The sequence below is a fragment of the Piliocolobus tephrosceles genome, chromosome 2 (genome assembly GCF_002776525.5).
Source record: "Piliocolobus tephrosceles isolate RC106 chromosome 2, ASM277652v3, whole genome shotgun sequence".
Taxonomy (NCBI): Eukaryota; Metazoa; Chordata; class Mammalia; order Primates; family Cercopithecidae; genus Piliocolobus; species Piliocolobus tephrosceles.
The window spans coordinates 108,428,716-108,444,725 of NC_045435.1; the positions used below are offsets into that span (position 1 = coordinate 108,428,716).

The window sequence follows — 16,010 nt, forward strand, 5'->3', positions numbered from 1 at the left end:
ACAAAAAAAAAAAAAAAAAAAAAAAAAAAAAAAAGTGCTGGGCGTGGTGGTATGTGCCTGTAAACCTGTAATCCCAGCTACTTGGTAGGCTGAGACAGGAGAATCGCTTGAACCCGAGAGGCAGAGATTGCAGTGAGCCACGACTGTGCCATTGCACTCCAGCCTGGACGACAGAGTGAGACTGCATCTCAAGAAAAAAAAGAAAAAGAAAAGAGAAAGGAAGAGGCAAGGTAAGACCTGAGGCAGATTGAGTTTCCCTTCTTTTCTCTCCTCTCTCTATTTCAGAGTCTCTCTAATTCTTCTCTCTCTTCATGCTAATAAGAATAGCATTACTATATTCATTTATATATTCAGTGGGCAAGACATGTAAAGTGGATGTAAGGCATAGTATATATTTTTATATACTATCTTTTCTTTAAAATATTTCTTTAAAATATATTTTAATATTTTAAAGAAAAGATACTAAAATATAGAGAACCACCAAGTATAATGAAATTTCCATTTTGTCAGTGAAAATGAAATATTTGCCATTTCATGTTGCTCATCTTTTTATAAGATACCTCTACTTATACTGACCAAAATTCTATAAAGTAAGTAACATAATCTCACTTCATAAGGGAACTCAATTATTTGCCCAAGGACATGGACTAGATGGATTTTAAACTCAGGTCAACTTTCTTTCTATTCATCAATTCATCTTTTCGTAAAACATAGTTCCTGTCTTCAATTTTGTAAGTAGAAGTGAAAAAGGAAAACTTATTTATACATGTAATTATGTGACAAGTAAGTGCCAAAAGGTAAAATCTGCTAAAGGAGTTCAAAGATTGGAAAGGCTCCTTCTAGCTTGGAGTGAAAGGAATAGAAAAGGAAGAGGAAAAATGGGAAAGGATTAAGGGAAGGCTTTATTTAAGAGGAATCATTGAGAATTGGTCGATTTTGACAGGTGAAAATGAGAGGGGAAAGAGACCTTTTCTGGAGGTTTGAAATGCATGGGGCTCAGGGACAGAGGTATAAAGACATGATAGGCATGTTTGAGATATGGCAAGTAGTATAGTTTAGTTGTAACAGAGTGAGAGAAGGGAGGTAAGGATTAGGCTAGAAATTCATCTGGCCATCAGAAATTGGAAGGTCTTGACATCTAGTCCTAGGAGACTTGATTTGCTTGGTTAAGTGAGAGCCAATGGCTGTGACGAAGGAAGTTCCATGCTTAAGGTCATGCTTTGAAACTATTCATTTGGATGATCTATGCAGAAGAAACCCAGGGCAGAAAGAGATTGGAACATTTTTTTCTCAAAATGTATAATATATACCAGATCTATCTATAGTATTTGATAAATTTCCAGGCCTTACACAAAAGGATTCTGATTAAATATGGGCCACATGAATTGATATTTCTACAAAGCTCCCCAGATAATTCTTGTGCAGGTGATTCAATAACCACCACTTTGAAAAATATGAGAGTAGAGTTGAGGAGGTTATTTAGCAAACTATCTTAATAACCAAAGTGTGCCAATAAAGGGACTTTATTTGTCCATGAAGAGAAAAGGCGCAGAAATAAAAGATAGTTTGAAGGAAAAATCAGTAGGTCAATTAGGTCTATCATTGGAAGAGGATTCAAAGACAATTATTGGCTTTAATAGCTGGAAGATTTGTGGTACAATGAATAGAAACATGAGACTGTATAGATTTATTAGGTCTGATAAGGGTTTAATTTTGCCAAGTGAATTTTGAAGTCTAAAGATGGCAGCAGCAGGGAAATGTCAACATAGGTAGTAGACATAGGACTTGGGTTAGAACATAGGACTTGGGTTAGAAGAGCAAAGTTGCAGCTGGAGAGATGGCTTGGGTTTTAAGTGTGGATGAATGATATTTGCAATTACTCAAAAAAGCTCTAAAGAGTAAGAGAAGATAAAGAATCCAGGAAAGGAGAAAAGATATAAAGAACTATAAAGTAGGAGAGAACCTGGGAAGTCAAATAGTTAAACATAATTCAAGTCAAGTAAAGAGAGGATTTGAAGAATATACATACATGCATACATACACACACACTTACACATACACACACATAATTTTAAAATGTTTTTTGATGAAAGAGAACTCTAGTCCTTTTCCAATGTTCCATAATCTCACCATCTATCCAGTTGTTTAAGCCAGAAATACAGAGTTATCCTTGACATCATCTCTTTCTCTACCCACATCTCAAATTTAGTCTATGAGCAACTCTATGAAGTGATTTTCTGTCTTGGTTCATTTTATGCTGCTATAACAGAACACCTGAGACTGAGTAATTTATACAGAACAGAGATTTATTTCTTACACACCTGGAGGCTGGGAAGTTCAAGGTCAAGGGGCCAGTGGTGGAAAGCGGAAGAGCAAGAGAGTGCACACACATAACAGAGAGGTGAAGGAGGAAAAGGGGGCCAAACTCGTCCTTTCATTAGGGACCCACTTCCACAATAACTAACCCACTCCAGTGAAAATGGCACTAATCTATTCTTCAAGGCAGAGCACTCATGACCTACTCACCTGAAGGTCCCACCTTTTAACACTGTTGCATTGGGGGTTAAGTTTCTGTCACATGATCATTGGGAACGTATTCAAATATAGCACTTTATAGACACATATTCTTCTGACTGTCTTTCTGCCATTTCACTGCTGCCTGGGCTAGGCTAGCATCATCTGGATTACTACAGTAGCCTTTCATCTGGCTTCTTGGCATCCACTTTTGTTCTTCTCCATTTTGATCACAACATTGCAGTCATAGATACCTTTGGAAAGTGCAACTACCTTGTCAGCCCCCTGCCTAATACTTTGGATGGATTTCCATTGCTCTTAGAATGATGAGCAAACTCATTAGTGTGACCTGTAAGGTCTTACCTAGCATGGCTCTTTTCTACCCTTTAGCCTTATTTCCAAATACATGCTGCTGACCCTTGCTCTCCAGACACATGGACACTCTGTCAGGGCATGGTCCCCACTTACTCCCTGTAATAGGCTATAGTTTAAAGGGTAGTAGGATGGAGAATGAGTTTTTAAAATGTGTAGACACCTTAGGATGTTCATAGGTTGAGGTGAAGTAAATAGCTTCCTTTTTATCTTGTTTATTAATTTTCTTATTACTTCTCACTAGGATGTAAGCTGCAATGAACCTACCAAATACCACCATGTGCCTGAAATCAAAATTACAACTTTATATGCTTATATGAAAAAAGACAGCTTTCTTCACATAGGCATGTGAATCAAAGCACATTTGTTTTCTTTATACCATTTATTTTTCACTTTCAGTTCAGCAAACACTAAATCCGCTTGTCAGTGGGGAAATAGACCTAGAAGATTGAGAAGCAGATTGTTACAGACATTCTCTAGCCAGTTTTCTTTGTACCAGTTCTATTGTTATGTTTTCTATACCTACAAAAATTTTCTCATATTTGGGTATATGTTATCTAAACCTTCCTTCTCCTTTATACATAAACTTTATTTCTCTCTCTCAACTTTTCTTTTGATTCATTCCAACAGAGAAATGAGTCCTGTGCTGTTCTATTTTTATGTTTTCAAAGCAAACAGTTACCTTGAGTTATCTACACAGAGAGCCTCACATGGCTGTTCCCAAGCACCACACAGGACCAAATAAAACCACCATGAAGCAAAGTTAAACCAGTGAATGATCATCTTCACAGAGAGGGAGAAATGGGACTAATCCTGTTAAAACATGATTAAAATGTGGCCTGTAAAGTTAGGTATTATTTTCTTCTGGATGTCAGGGTTTTTTTCCCCCTTCTAATTTCCTCATTTGAAATATAGTAGGAACAAACAAACAATCCAGAGACAACCAATAGTTCCAGCATTTCTACAGAAATAGAATCCTTCTGTAGGAGTTCAATTTCATGGGCTATACATTCTTCATGTAGTCTGAAATTTTCAGATGCTTATGCAGAACCAAACTGAAGACATTCAAGAATTATCACATGAGCAAGATTTACCAACTGCTTCTCTATCCTTCTCATAAAGTGCCTTATGCAGCATGTCCGGAATGATTCTCTGCATCTGATGCAAAGCAAGAAAGATTCTAGATTTGCATTTGAATTGCTGGCTATTTTTAACTTTCTCAGAGTTTTACTTTAAGAGATATTTTACCTTTGTGGATGAGTTATGGAGTCAGGTGCTTGACCTTTACCAGCTTTCCAGTGAAAAATCCAATGAAGAAAAGACTTCAAATGTCTTACAAAACCAAACTCATTATTTATGAAGTCCTGAACTATGTCAGTGACATTCCCAGACACACATAGTGTAGTAAGGGCTTTATTTCAAGAAATTTCCAAATTGAATCTTCCTTAGTAAGAATCCTATGTGGATTAATTTTGTAAATGATTTCCAATCATAGAAATGCCTGTGAGCGGCAGGATTCCACAAACAGACAGACAACATCAGAACTCACAAGCTGCTCTTTCCTTCCCCTTCTATAATCTCCTTCCCCTTCTATAAGTGCCCTCTCTACACCATGGTGTGCAAAGGGGATTCTGTGGAATTAAAACTTGTGTGGTTTCTGGAACCCTAAAGCCTCAGTCAAGCAGCCTGGTAAATAAAGATAAGACATTTTCTTGATGTCCCTAACATGGCTTTACCTTAGGGGATAGGGTGAGGAGGAGGGCATATATTAATCAAGAAATTGTTTTAAAAAAACCTATTGTATATTTTTAATATAGTTCTAGTCACCTGAGATTTATAAAAACATCGTTGCTGCTTTCAATGAGTTTGCAACCTAATTATCTGGCTAAAAATTAGACTTTAAAATTTTAGTTGCATATTTTACTACTTGCCTATGTTTTTGTTCCCCAGCTAGATTTGTTGAAAACTGAAAATGAGCTCTCATGTCCAGAATCTTTTGGAGTTTTAATTTTACACTCAGGAAAACACCAAGACGACAAGGAATCTACATGTGGGATTCAGCTGACATTTTCCCTATTTAGTATAAAGCTGGCAAATGTAAGCCAAAGCCCTCCTGTCCAGTATTATAAGTATCTTCTCTTTCTTTCCTAAAGAGTCAGCAAACTTGACATTTGACTGCTGATTCATTTTCTCCCCTTCCCAGAGCTGAAATACTCACCCAAGCTCATCTGTCACCCTGGCTTTGATGAGGAGGGGGTTTAGGCATTTGCTGTCTGGGCTGTCAAACTCAAAGTCAGCTTCGAATGGAAGTTCCCACCATGTGCTTTAGAAAAATAGGGTAGTGGCTGTGGGCAGACAGCAGAGAGGAAGGGAGGGAGAAACAGTCAAAAAGAGCATTTGATGTGGGCCTGGGAATATAAAGAGAAGAGGTGAGAGAACAGGTGAATGAGAGGTTAGTGAGCCCATGGCAGATCCAGGGCTTAATTATTATAAAATAATTCCCTGCAGTACTGTATTTCTGAGGTGTATGATTTTTTTTGACCATGTGGGCATTTACCCTTTTTAGATCAAACTGGACACTAAGAAATATACTATAGATATGATTGATTTGTTCTTTCAAGAAACACTTATTGAGCATTAACTACTGCTGTGAACTCTGCTAGGCACTGAAAGTACTGTGATGATGAGGACCTAGTCCTTAACCTTTCAGAGACTTACGGTTTAAGGAGGGGTGGAAGGAGGCAGATAAGTGAACCAAAGATCATAGCATAGTGTAATAAAGGCCATGCACAGAGTATTCTTGCAACAAAAAGGAGCAACATATTGTGAAGATTAAGAAAAAAATCAAATCTTAAAAATCTGTGACATTTTTATGACAGTGACACATACACACTTTTGGAGAGAGATATTAGTATTGGGACCAGTTGCACTTACAGAGGAAGATTTGAGAAATTACAAAATGTTAAAGAAAACATCCCCCAAAATTCAACCATTAGTTACCAAGCTTCAGGAATCAGAAATTTGAGAAGTTATTTGGTGCAGAATGAAGCTCAGAATTGACCAAAGAAAAGGAAAGTTTAACCTATGTAGTAGACCAGGATTTGAAAGTTTCCAAATAGCTTAATTGGAGGTAGTGATATTTTTATTGAGTGATTAAATGAAACACCCTTTGGATTCAAAAATTCATGCTAAATCTAGAGTAACTGATGAGGCTAATTGCCAATTTCATGCACGTTGTGCACTGAGATCATTTGTATGATTGTGCATTCACCTGGTCAGTTTCTCAGGGTTTCTGTCAGTGCAGCCACAGAGTGAAGACACTGGACATGTTGAAGTTGAAGCCTGACAATGCCGACGAAGGCACTGGGTTGAAGTTCTGTCCCACGTATGTGAGTTATAAAATTAGGTTTGGTATCTCAGAGAGGCAGACATTTTCTTTGATTTTTCCAGAATTGCTTCTTTCATTTTGGGTCTAATAAGAAATGAGCAAATGTCATACATTTCAGGAAAATTGGTTTCTGGTTCTGGTCAGATGACTCTTAAATGACATCTATTGAATGAATTTGGAGACATGAAATACCAAGAAGTAAAAACTAAAGGAGACCTTTAAACCAAATCTCACAGTATTATAATAAACACAATTCAACTTGATAGTTTCATCTTCGATGATAATAGTTTCATACAAATGGGTCAAGGCACTAATTTGTGCCAAGCATGGTGCTGACACCTGGGCACAGGTTATTTCATTTAATCCTTGTGACCCCATGAATAATATACCATTACTACCTACATTCCTGCTGAGGAAAGGAAGACTCAGGCAAGATGCAGAACTGGGATTCAAACCAAGATATTCAGGGCTGTGAAACTGGTTTTCTAATACTCCATGATATGGCATGTCTAGAGAGGGCTTTCTTAATTTGTTAGTTTGCATTCATTCAAATTGCTTCCTGGGAGTTTGAGTGTACTTTCTTTAGGGAAAGAGCACATGAGATACCTGCATTGTTCAAATATGAAAGACAATTCTATTATTTAGATTCTTCCTTTAAAAAAAAATCCCCCTAATCACTGGTAGCGTTCAGTCATCAAATACATTCAAATACATTAAAGACAGTTAATCTAACATTCTATTTATCAGGAGTCTTTACAGCTGAATAGAGACTAAATTTTGATAGCACAGTAGCTCTTTGACCTTGAGCAATTTGATTAACTTTCCTACTTCTGAGTTTTCTTATCTGTTTAATGGAAGGTATAATATCTACTGCTGAGCTATGCTGTGAAGATTAAATAACAATAGTAATAAGATAACTATTACTTTTTGAGCTTCTCCTCTGAGCCAGTTATTCTAATGGGTAAGTGGTATATATTATGACATTTAATCTTCAACCCAACCAGGTGGTTATTACCATCACCAATTATCACTAAGGAAACTGAGGCTCAGTAAGATTTAAGAAAATTGCTCAACATTATGTAGCTATTGTTATATTTAAAGTTTCGGTGCTGCAAAGGGAATAGCACTCGAATGTAAAATTTTCTTTTTAATTCTCAGCAAGGCAAGTTACTTCTATAGAAGGGTGCACCCTTACAGATGGAGCAATGGTGAGCACACATTTGGACAAGGGAGGGGAACGACATGTGGCCCCTGCTGCTGTGTCGTTCCCCTATTGGCTAGGGTTAGACTGCACAGGATAAACTAATTCTGATTGGCTAATTTAAAGAGAATGACAGGGTGAGTGCTTCCGCCGGAGAGTCAGGTCAGAGCAGGCAGTAGGCAATCTGAATGAGTTAGGGTGGAGCAGGTGATCAGAATGAGTCAGGGTGGAGTAGGTAATCAAAAAAGGTTGCTTTACGAGGAAGTTAAGTTTAAAAGTAGAAGGCAAAGAATTGAACATACTGATATTAATTCTTTGAAAAGAAATTTAGAACCCATATCTAACAACACGAAGTGAGACTCAAACCAAGTTTATCTTGTCTTAATACTTGTATTTATCTCCGATGCTGCATCTTTTTCACATCACACAACCTCTTGACACTATAAAACATTCTAGAAATATTGGATATTATTATTTACATCCAATTTGTACAATAAGATTATTGTATTATATTTTAACTGATTAAAAAATGTATAAATGGTAGATAGGTCACTGTTTAACAGACTATGAGATTGTACAATGCTGATTTTGAAAGTGTAAATGAACAGTACGATTATTGATTAGTATTAATTGGTTCCTATTGCTGCACAGGCTACTGGGGCTTGTACCCTTAGGAAGCCATACTGACCCCAATCATCCCTTCCAACTTGATTTTACCATTCCTTTCCTTATCACCAGGGGAGAGCAAAGAAAATATAGGACATGTCAACATTTACAGTCATTTGTATAGGAGATCTGTGAAAATGTCCTTTTTGAAATAGAAGTCATCTTTTGGATAAGATCAAATTCAGACAAATTGAATTTTCATTTGCTTTGACATGGATTGGAATCAGTGATGTGATTTTTTTCCCCCCTCCTGTGCAGGGAGGGGAAAGAAAACCATCTTGATGAATTTCCTTAACTTTCTTGAAGGTGCTCAGTATTTTTCTCTTTGGAAAAAGCAACAGAGTGTTATGACACAGAGCTCTGACTCTCAAGTTGAAAAAGTTATACGTGGAATCTAATGCTACTAATGGATTTTGATGAAGGAAAACATTTAATTCCTACATTGAACAACTTGTTCATTCATTTGACAATTGCTCATTAAGTGCCTACTGCATAAGAGGCCCTATTGTAAGTGCTATGAATACTTCAGAAGGCAAATAAAAATTCCTGCTTTCATGGAGTTTGCAATTGAGGAGAAGGGAGATAGACAATAAAATCTTAGCATGTCATGTCCTGGGGATAATATGGTATGCTACAGAGAAAAAGAAAGCATTGTCTGGGAATAAGAAGTGTGCAAAGGGTGGTGATTTGAAAGGTGTTTTCAGGGAAGTTTTCTGACATTCAGCAGAGACCTGAAAAAAAAGTAAAGAACTGAGTCAAGTGACTATGCAGGGGAAGAATTCTTTAGGCAGCAGGCAGAGCAAGTCAAAGGCTCTGAGGTTTGAGAGTGCTTGGTGGATTTGAGCCCTAGCCCAGGAGGCCAGCATGGTGGCAGTGGAATGGGAAAGAGTGGTAGCAGAAGGGCACAGGGAGGAGCCAGATTATTCCAGGGCACACGGGCCACTGTAAGATCTTGGCTTCTATCTGCAGTCATACAGAAAGACATTGGAGGCTTTTGCGCAGAAGGTATGACTTAACTTCAATATTGAAATGACCACCGGTGTTGGGTAGAGAATAGAACATGTGGGTGGGAGAAGGGAGGCAGAAGTAAGAGACCAACTGTGAAAAATATGTAATAATGTGAGAGTTGGTAGTGACTTGTCCAGAGTGGTAGCACTGGAAATGATAAGAAACAATTAAAGCTAGGCATAGTTTGAAGGTAGAGGCACTAGGATTTCCTGTGATGTGCAAAAGAAAGAGAGGATCACCGAGGACTCCAAGGTTTGTCTGAGCAAGTGCAACGGTGAAGTTCCCATTTACACAGATGGAGAAAAATATAGAAGGAGGACATTTTGTGCAATTCAGAAATTTGATTTTGAACATATCCTGTGTGAGATGTCTGTAAGACATTTAAGTGGAAATGTTATGTAGGTAGTTGGATATGTAAGTATGGAAGTTAGAGGAAAAGTCAAGGTTAGAGATTAGCATTTGTGAGCTCTCTGTATATGGGAAGTTTCTGAGGGCTTGATACTAGATTGAACTCATTTAGGGCTTAAGTATAGATAAAGAAGAAATTTATAGTTGATCCATGGAACACTCCAACACTTAAAGATTTAGGAAATAATGAGGAACCAGCAGGAGATTGAAAAAGTCTCTATTTACAAAATAAGGAGAAATCTCTCTCTCTCTCTCACACACACACACACACACACACACACACACACACACACACTCAACACATACACACACACACACTGTCTCTTTCCTTTTATTTCAGAAACCTGAGTTAAGAGGTAGGAGTCAGTCCCTGAAAAAGGACAATGTTGTTTTTCATGAAGTACCAAGAAACCTAAGGATGAAGAGGATTTGACAATGGAATGGCATCTTTAATCACTCGTGCTTAGACAAGCAAATGACTTTGGAATTTGAGGTGAAGACATGGTACATGATATGCAGGAGGATCATGGGCAAAGATGGCAACAGGAGCTAGAGATAAACTTTTATGAAATGCCTTCTTGCTATTGATATAATAGATGCTCTTTGAAAAAAATATAGCAACCGTGCAAATGAATGAAGAGAATAAAATGCACCAATTCCACCTCACTGAGATAACTGCTGTTAACATTTTGATGCATTTTTTTCTAGTTTTTTCACACACACATATGCATTAACAAAATTATATATACATTCTTGCAGTCTGCTTTTTTATTTGATTTAATAGCAGAAACATCTTTGGAAGATTTATTTTTAATTATATTTTGATGAGAAGGAGAGATGATCAAAGGGAAGACTGTGTTAGTTTGAGAAATATCTGGTCCAACATCTTCCAATAAAGCAGGATGATGACTGTCTGTGTATATGAGAGAGACAGAGAACAAGGACAACTCTGGATTCTAAGTGTCTTGGTGATGATACGATGGCTGTGTTACCCATGGGGACTGAGGAAACAGGACTGACTAAAGCTGTGCTTATTTTTTATATCAAGGGGGATTGCAGACTTGCTTTTTGCATAGCTGGAGAATTGTTTGTTTTTTATTACTAGATGTAGCAGAAGCTGAAAGAAAAAGATATCTCAAAATGTTTTGGCTGATATCTACCAATGTAAACAGGCAATGAAATTAATTTGTGATACAAAGTAGATTGTTTTGACTAAATTACTTGGTTTGGCTTTCCTCACAGCTTACAAAGAAGAAAAACAAGCACCATATCTCCTCTATATTTTTCATGTTGTGGGCGTACAGTCCGGACACATATATCATCAAGAATTAATACGGAAACTTTTTCCTCATCAATCTGTGAAAATTGTAAAAATTCATTTTAGTTTATCAGGAAAGTGTTATGAGCATAACCACAGCAAAATAATTTCTCCTGTTGACAACTTTCATGGCACGAATTGCCTCTAAAGTAAATACTTGATGCAATTAGATTCAGAAGATATTGGTAAGACCAGAGGCAGTGAAAGTCTTTTTAACCTTAAGGAAATTAATGAAAATAATAGAAATAATATCGATTTTTAAACCTCTAACAACAGTAAGTAAAATGTATGTGTGTATTTTTGTTTGTGTATTTTGAGCTCTCTCTTTCTATACATGCATTCTTGACTGGTGAGGTCAATTGGCTGGAGAAGGGACTTTACAAGGTCAAGGGCACACATTCCACTGGCCACATAGAAGCAGAAAACGATGTCATAGCTATCAAATGCACCAATAATTCCATACAGCCATTTCATGGACGTGTGGTCTGGTCACGTAAAGACCAGCCAAGAGAGTTCGGCTGGTTCAGTAAAACCCACCACACTGTTAGGAAAAACAAACAGGAAACTTTAACATAGATGCCATCTACTATGGGGCAATGATTTCAACTTTGTATGTGGATTACAGTATATATACAGAAACTCACAAATACACAAACTCAACTGCATCAGAGAAGAGCAAAAGCCCTACTTATCCTTAATTGCAGTATTTAGCTGAAAACAAACATACTCTAATTGTCTTACACTTTTATTTCTAGTTAATTCTGCATTAGTATGGAAGTTTTAGATACATTTGAAGAATATTGCATTCTTTTATAAATTTATAATTATTTCATGTATCTGCCATTCGTTATAACCAATCTATGCCTCAGAATATAGAGTTTTTCAGAATATAAAGCAACATCTTTACAGCTCAGAGTTTGTGAAGTCCACTGGGGAAACAATACAACAGCACTGAGAAATTCACTTACTATGTTTCTGCCACTTCACATTGAGGGTCATATGCAATGACAAAGACTGAAATTTGCACCATACATCAAGTTGAGAAAACACTGGTTTCTGATCATTGTACTTTTGCCTTAGAAATCTCAGCTTGTGATTTCCTGACATTTCCTTTTCTGGTTGTGCTATACCGATCCCATATAAAGTACAAAGCAGCATAATAAGTTCCTTTGCAAATCTACCCATTATCCACTGGACTTTGGAATCCAACTGCCCCTCTCATCTTTGAAGGAGAATTGTGTTTTTATGCTGTTCATTTGAAAAACAAAACAAAACAAAACAAATAGGTAAAATGTCAAGTCCATAACCTCTAACAAATCACCATTTCCTTCTGCAGCCCCGGCAGTTGTTGAAAAGCAAGAGCAGGAACCGAGAGAAAGCCCCTTCTTTTAGTCGAAAACTCTTGCTCTGCTTAGCAAAATCATGAACCCAAACAGTGTGGGTCAGCCTTTCAATATGCAAAACGGACGAAGGTAGCCAATTTTCTTTTATAATAGATTACATAGGAAGTAGTTCTTTGTCAGGGAAATTTGTCGTAATCTTTCAATTTCCCCTTTGAAAAAATCAGACTCTGACCATCAAAACACATTGACTGTAGAAATAAAATATTTATCTAACAGGTTTCAAATCTTAAGGACCGCTTCCTCTTTATTTTTCTTGGACCTTTATGCCTTCCACCCACCAAAGTCTTCACTTAGCCCTACCAATAGCCCAGCTGGCACCACAGATAAGAGGCAAAGTGTTTCCTTCGTGACCTCTAAACATTCTACTCCACAGGAAAAGCAGAGTGGAAGGTACACTCAGCAGGCTATAAGCCTGGAGCCACTTTGTCCTGGAGGCATTTCTGCCATAAAACATGATACTATCCACTGTGTTTTGCTCTAAGCAGACCATCTCCCACTCCCCTCTCCCTCCTCTTCCTGCTTCTCACTCCGCACCTGGCTGCAATTCACGATCCGCACGCCACAGAGCAAACAAAAAAGCATGAAACAGCAACAGATTCCTTTGTTTTACATGCAAATCCTACCTCCGGTAGTTGTCACATCTTCCTCAAAAGCCACGCTTAATTTTTAATGAAAGCGATCCAGTGCAGTCCTCCAAATAGCCACCGGTAATCATCATTACCTCTTGTGCCTAAAGCCTTTGTGGACCATTAATGTCACAACCCTTTCTAACTCATAGCTTTAATTGTCCCTGCTCAAAATGTCTGAAAGAGTTTGGAAGGACAATAGGAGTGACAGGCACGCTAGACAGCCATGCTTGAAATTAGTTATCTGGAGCTCCGTTAAAGCTGCTTCATACTGTTTTAAAGCGTGCAGGAGGTAGGATTTATTAGCCTATGATAGGCATGCTGTTTCTGTTTTTATTAAATACTGTAATAGGCTGTCTGTTAGCAATGCTGTGATAGGTCCAACATCACTTCCCCACTGCTTTCGAATTCTCATATTAAAAAGGGAGAGAGGGCTCACAGTCTTCCTTCCCAGACCGACATCGCCCTGCACTGGATCAGATTTCCAAATCCTCCTTAACTATAGGAGAGACAGCAAAATAGGGATTTTCGATATGGAAAGTGAACTTGGTAGTAAACACTCTAGGATTCTCCAAACAATTCTCTTACTCCCAGTAAGGGATTCCTGCTCTTCCCAGTTACAAAAATAAGTGTTCTTTGGAGTTAGGTATGAGAATCAATCCAAAGAGGAAAAGTTCTCATTATTACTGAGGTATGACTTAAGGTATGCATGTACACAAAATCTCAAATTATAGATCAACTGGACTGAATGGATCCTTTAGTGCACAAAGTGTTTATTTTCTGCTGACTCGCAAAGCTTTGTGTTTCAGACAGAAGCAATCACATGTCAGGCACAACTGTCAAACGGAAAGAATGAATGGTGGACGGAAAGAATGGGAATGTGTACACTGCCTTGCTCCACTTTGGACAGTCATGATTATGGAAGATAGAAGAGGGGTTTCTTAACATTGGTCAAAGAAGAGGGTATTAGTCTGCTGGAAGTGCTGCTCTGAAAAGTTAAGTACCTTTGCAAGTAAGGAAGCGGGGAAAGGTCTTAGTAGCTCAAGTAACATTTTATCCTCCAACTACCCAACTTATTCATTCTCTTCCGCATTTCCTTTCTTCCTGCTACCCCAGGAGCAATAGTTTTGTAGTAGTTACTACGGAAACTAGATGGTCTGCTCCAGGGAAGGTCTTAAAGAGAGCAGCAGATGTAATATGGACGGATGTGTATTATACTGGCCTATAGAACTAAAAATGAGTAGTAATTAACAAACAAAAACTGCTACAAACTACTACAACAAAATCTTGGAGAGAATGATTATAAATCACCACTATTTAATTATTGGTAGTTTTGTAATCTAGAAATGCTCTAATGATCAGGTCATAGCATCCATTATTTTATTATATGTAATAACCGAATATCTGAATTGCTCAGATGTCTGATAAAGCAGATACTGTTTCCTCCACTCCTTTGTCCCTCCCTCCCTCCCTCCTTCTCTGTCTCTCTCTCTCTTTCTTTCTTTTCTCTCCTTCCTCCCTTCCTTCCTTCCTTCCTTCCTTCCTTCCCTCCCTCTTTCTCTCTCTCTTTCTTTCTCTCTCTCTCTCTCTTTCAAACAGAGGTCCACTATGTTACCCAAGGTGTTCTCGAACCTTTCTTTTTCTAGACTCCTGGTTATCAGTTTGAATATGCCCTGATGGTGTGTGAATTTTAGCTGTTGCTTGACTGCTCACAGTTTCTTCTCAGGAATGAAATGTGATTTAGAGGAAAAATCTCCTTGTATCACAAACCATAATTACATTTTATTCTCTTTGAGTATCTTTTATAGTGGTTTTCCTGGGACAACCAAAGTCAGAAAATACTTATTGCAACTAAAATTTAAAACAAACAAACAAACAAAAAAAATTTTGCCCATTTAGTTGGTAGGAAAAAGAGAAAAAGATTTTTTCAAATTTTCAGTTTTCCGAGTAGTAAAAGAAAAAAAATTCTTTTATGTTAAGTGTCCAAGACATTTCACTAGCCTCATGGTCATCCAAGAGGAACTATTTCTCACCAGAGTAATTAAATTTTCACAGTTGTGAGGAGTCCAGGGAATACAAAATTATTTTCTTTAGTACCTCAGCTTCACAGTTTGTAATTGGAGTAACTGACACTACTGAAGTGAGGGTATAAAAACTCCAAAAAAAAAATTGTTGGAAAACAATGCTTCAAGATTTTATGAAAATCCTGTCTTTTATAGGCAAGCAAATAATCCAAACATTTGTAATAGAAAAATTATTTCAGGGGAAAAGTATTTGCGATATTCTCTTTTAAAAATAATGGGGCTGGCCGGGCACGGTGGCTCAAGCCTGTAATCCCAGCACTTTGGGAGGCCGAGATGGGCGGATCACGAGGTCAGGAGATCGAGACCATCCTGGCTAACACGGTGAAACCCCGTCTCTACTAAAAAATACAAAAAAAAACTAGCCGGGCGACGTGGCGAGCGCCTGTAGTCCCAGCTACTTGGGAGGCTGAGGCAGGAGAATGGCGTAAACCCAGGAGGCGGAGCTTGCAGTGAGCTGAGATCTGGCCATTGCACTCCAGCCTGGGCAGCAGAGCAAGACTCCGTCCCGACAGCACTCACAACGCTATACAAAATAATGGGGCTGGGCGTGGTGGCTCATGCCTGTAATCCCAGCATTTTGGGAGGCCGAGGCGGGCTGATCACCTGAGGTCAGGAGTTCAAGATCAGCCTGACTAACATGGAGAAACCCTGTCTCTACTAAACATACAAAAAATTAGCTGGGCATGGTGGTACATGCCTGTAATTCCAGCTACTCGGGAGGTTGAGGCAGGAGAATTGTTTGAACTCTGGAGGCGGAGGTTGCGATAAGCCTAGATCGTGCCATTGCACTCCAGCCTGGGCAACAAGAGCAAAACTCCATCTCAAAAATAAATAAATAAATAAATAATAAAAAAAGGAAAAGTAATATTATAAATTATATATCACAGTTATTTTTTCAAATGTAAGGAAATATTTAAATTTTAACCTAAACACCACTATATGATTTAGAGAAAGAAGAGGAGAGGAGAGGAGAGGAGAGAAGAGAAGAGAAGAGAAGAGAAGAGAAGAGAAGAGAAGAGAAG

General features: G+C 38.0%; 1 protein-coding gene across 1 annotated transcript in view; it reads right to left on the reverse strand.

Moving 5' to 3' along the window:
- Positions 1–13,177, reverse strand: part of KCNMB2 (potassium calcium-activated channel subfamily M regulatory beta subunit 2) — a 311,021-nt gene extending 297,844 nt beyond the window's left edge. The window contains exon 1 of the mRNA XM_023184818.2: positions 12,902–13,177. The gene's annotated coding sequence lies outside the window, so the exon portion shown is untranslated. The remainder of the gene's footprint in view (positions 1–12,901) is intronic.
- Positions 13,178–16,010: the final 2,833 nt, after the last annotated feature.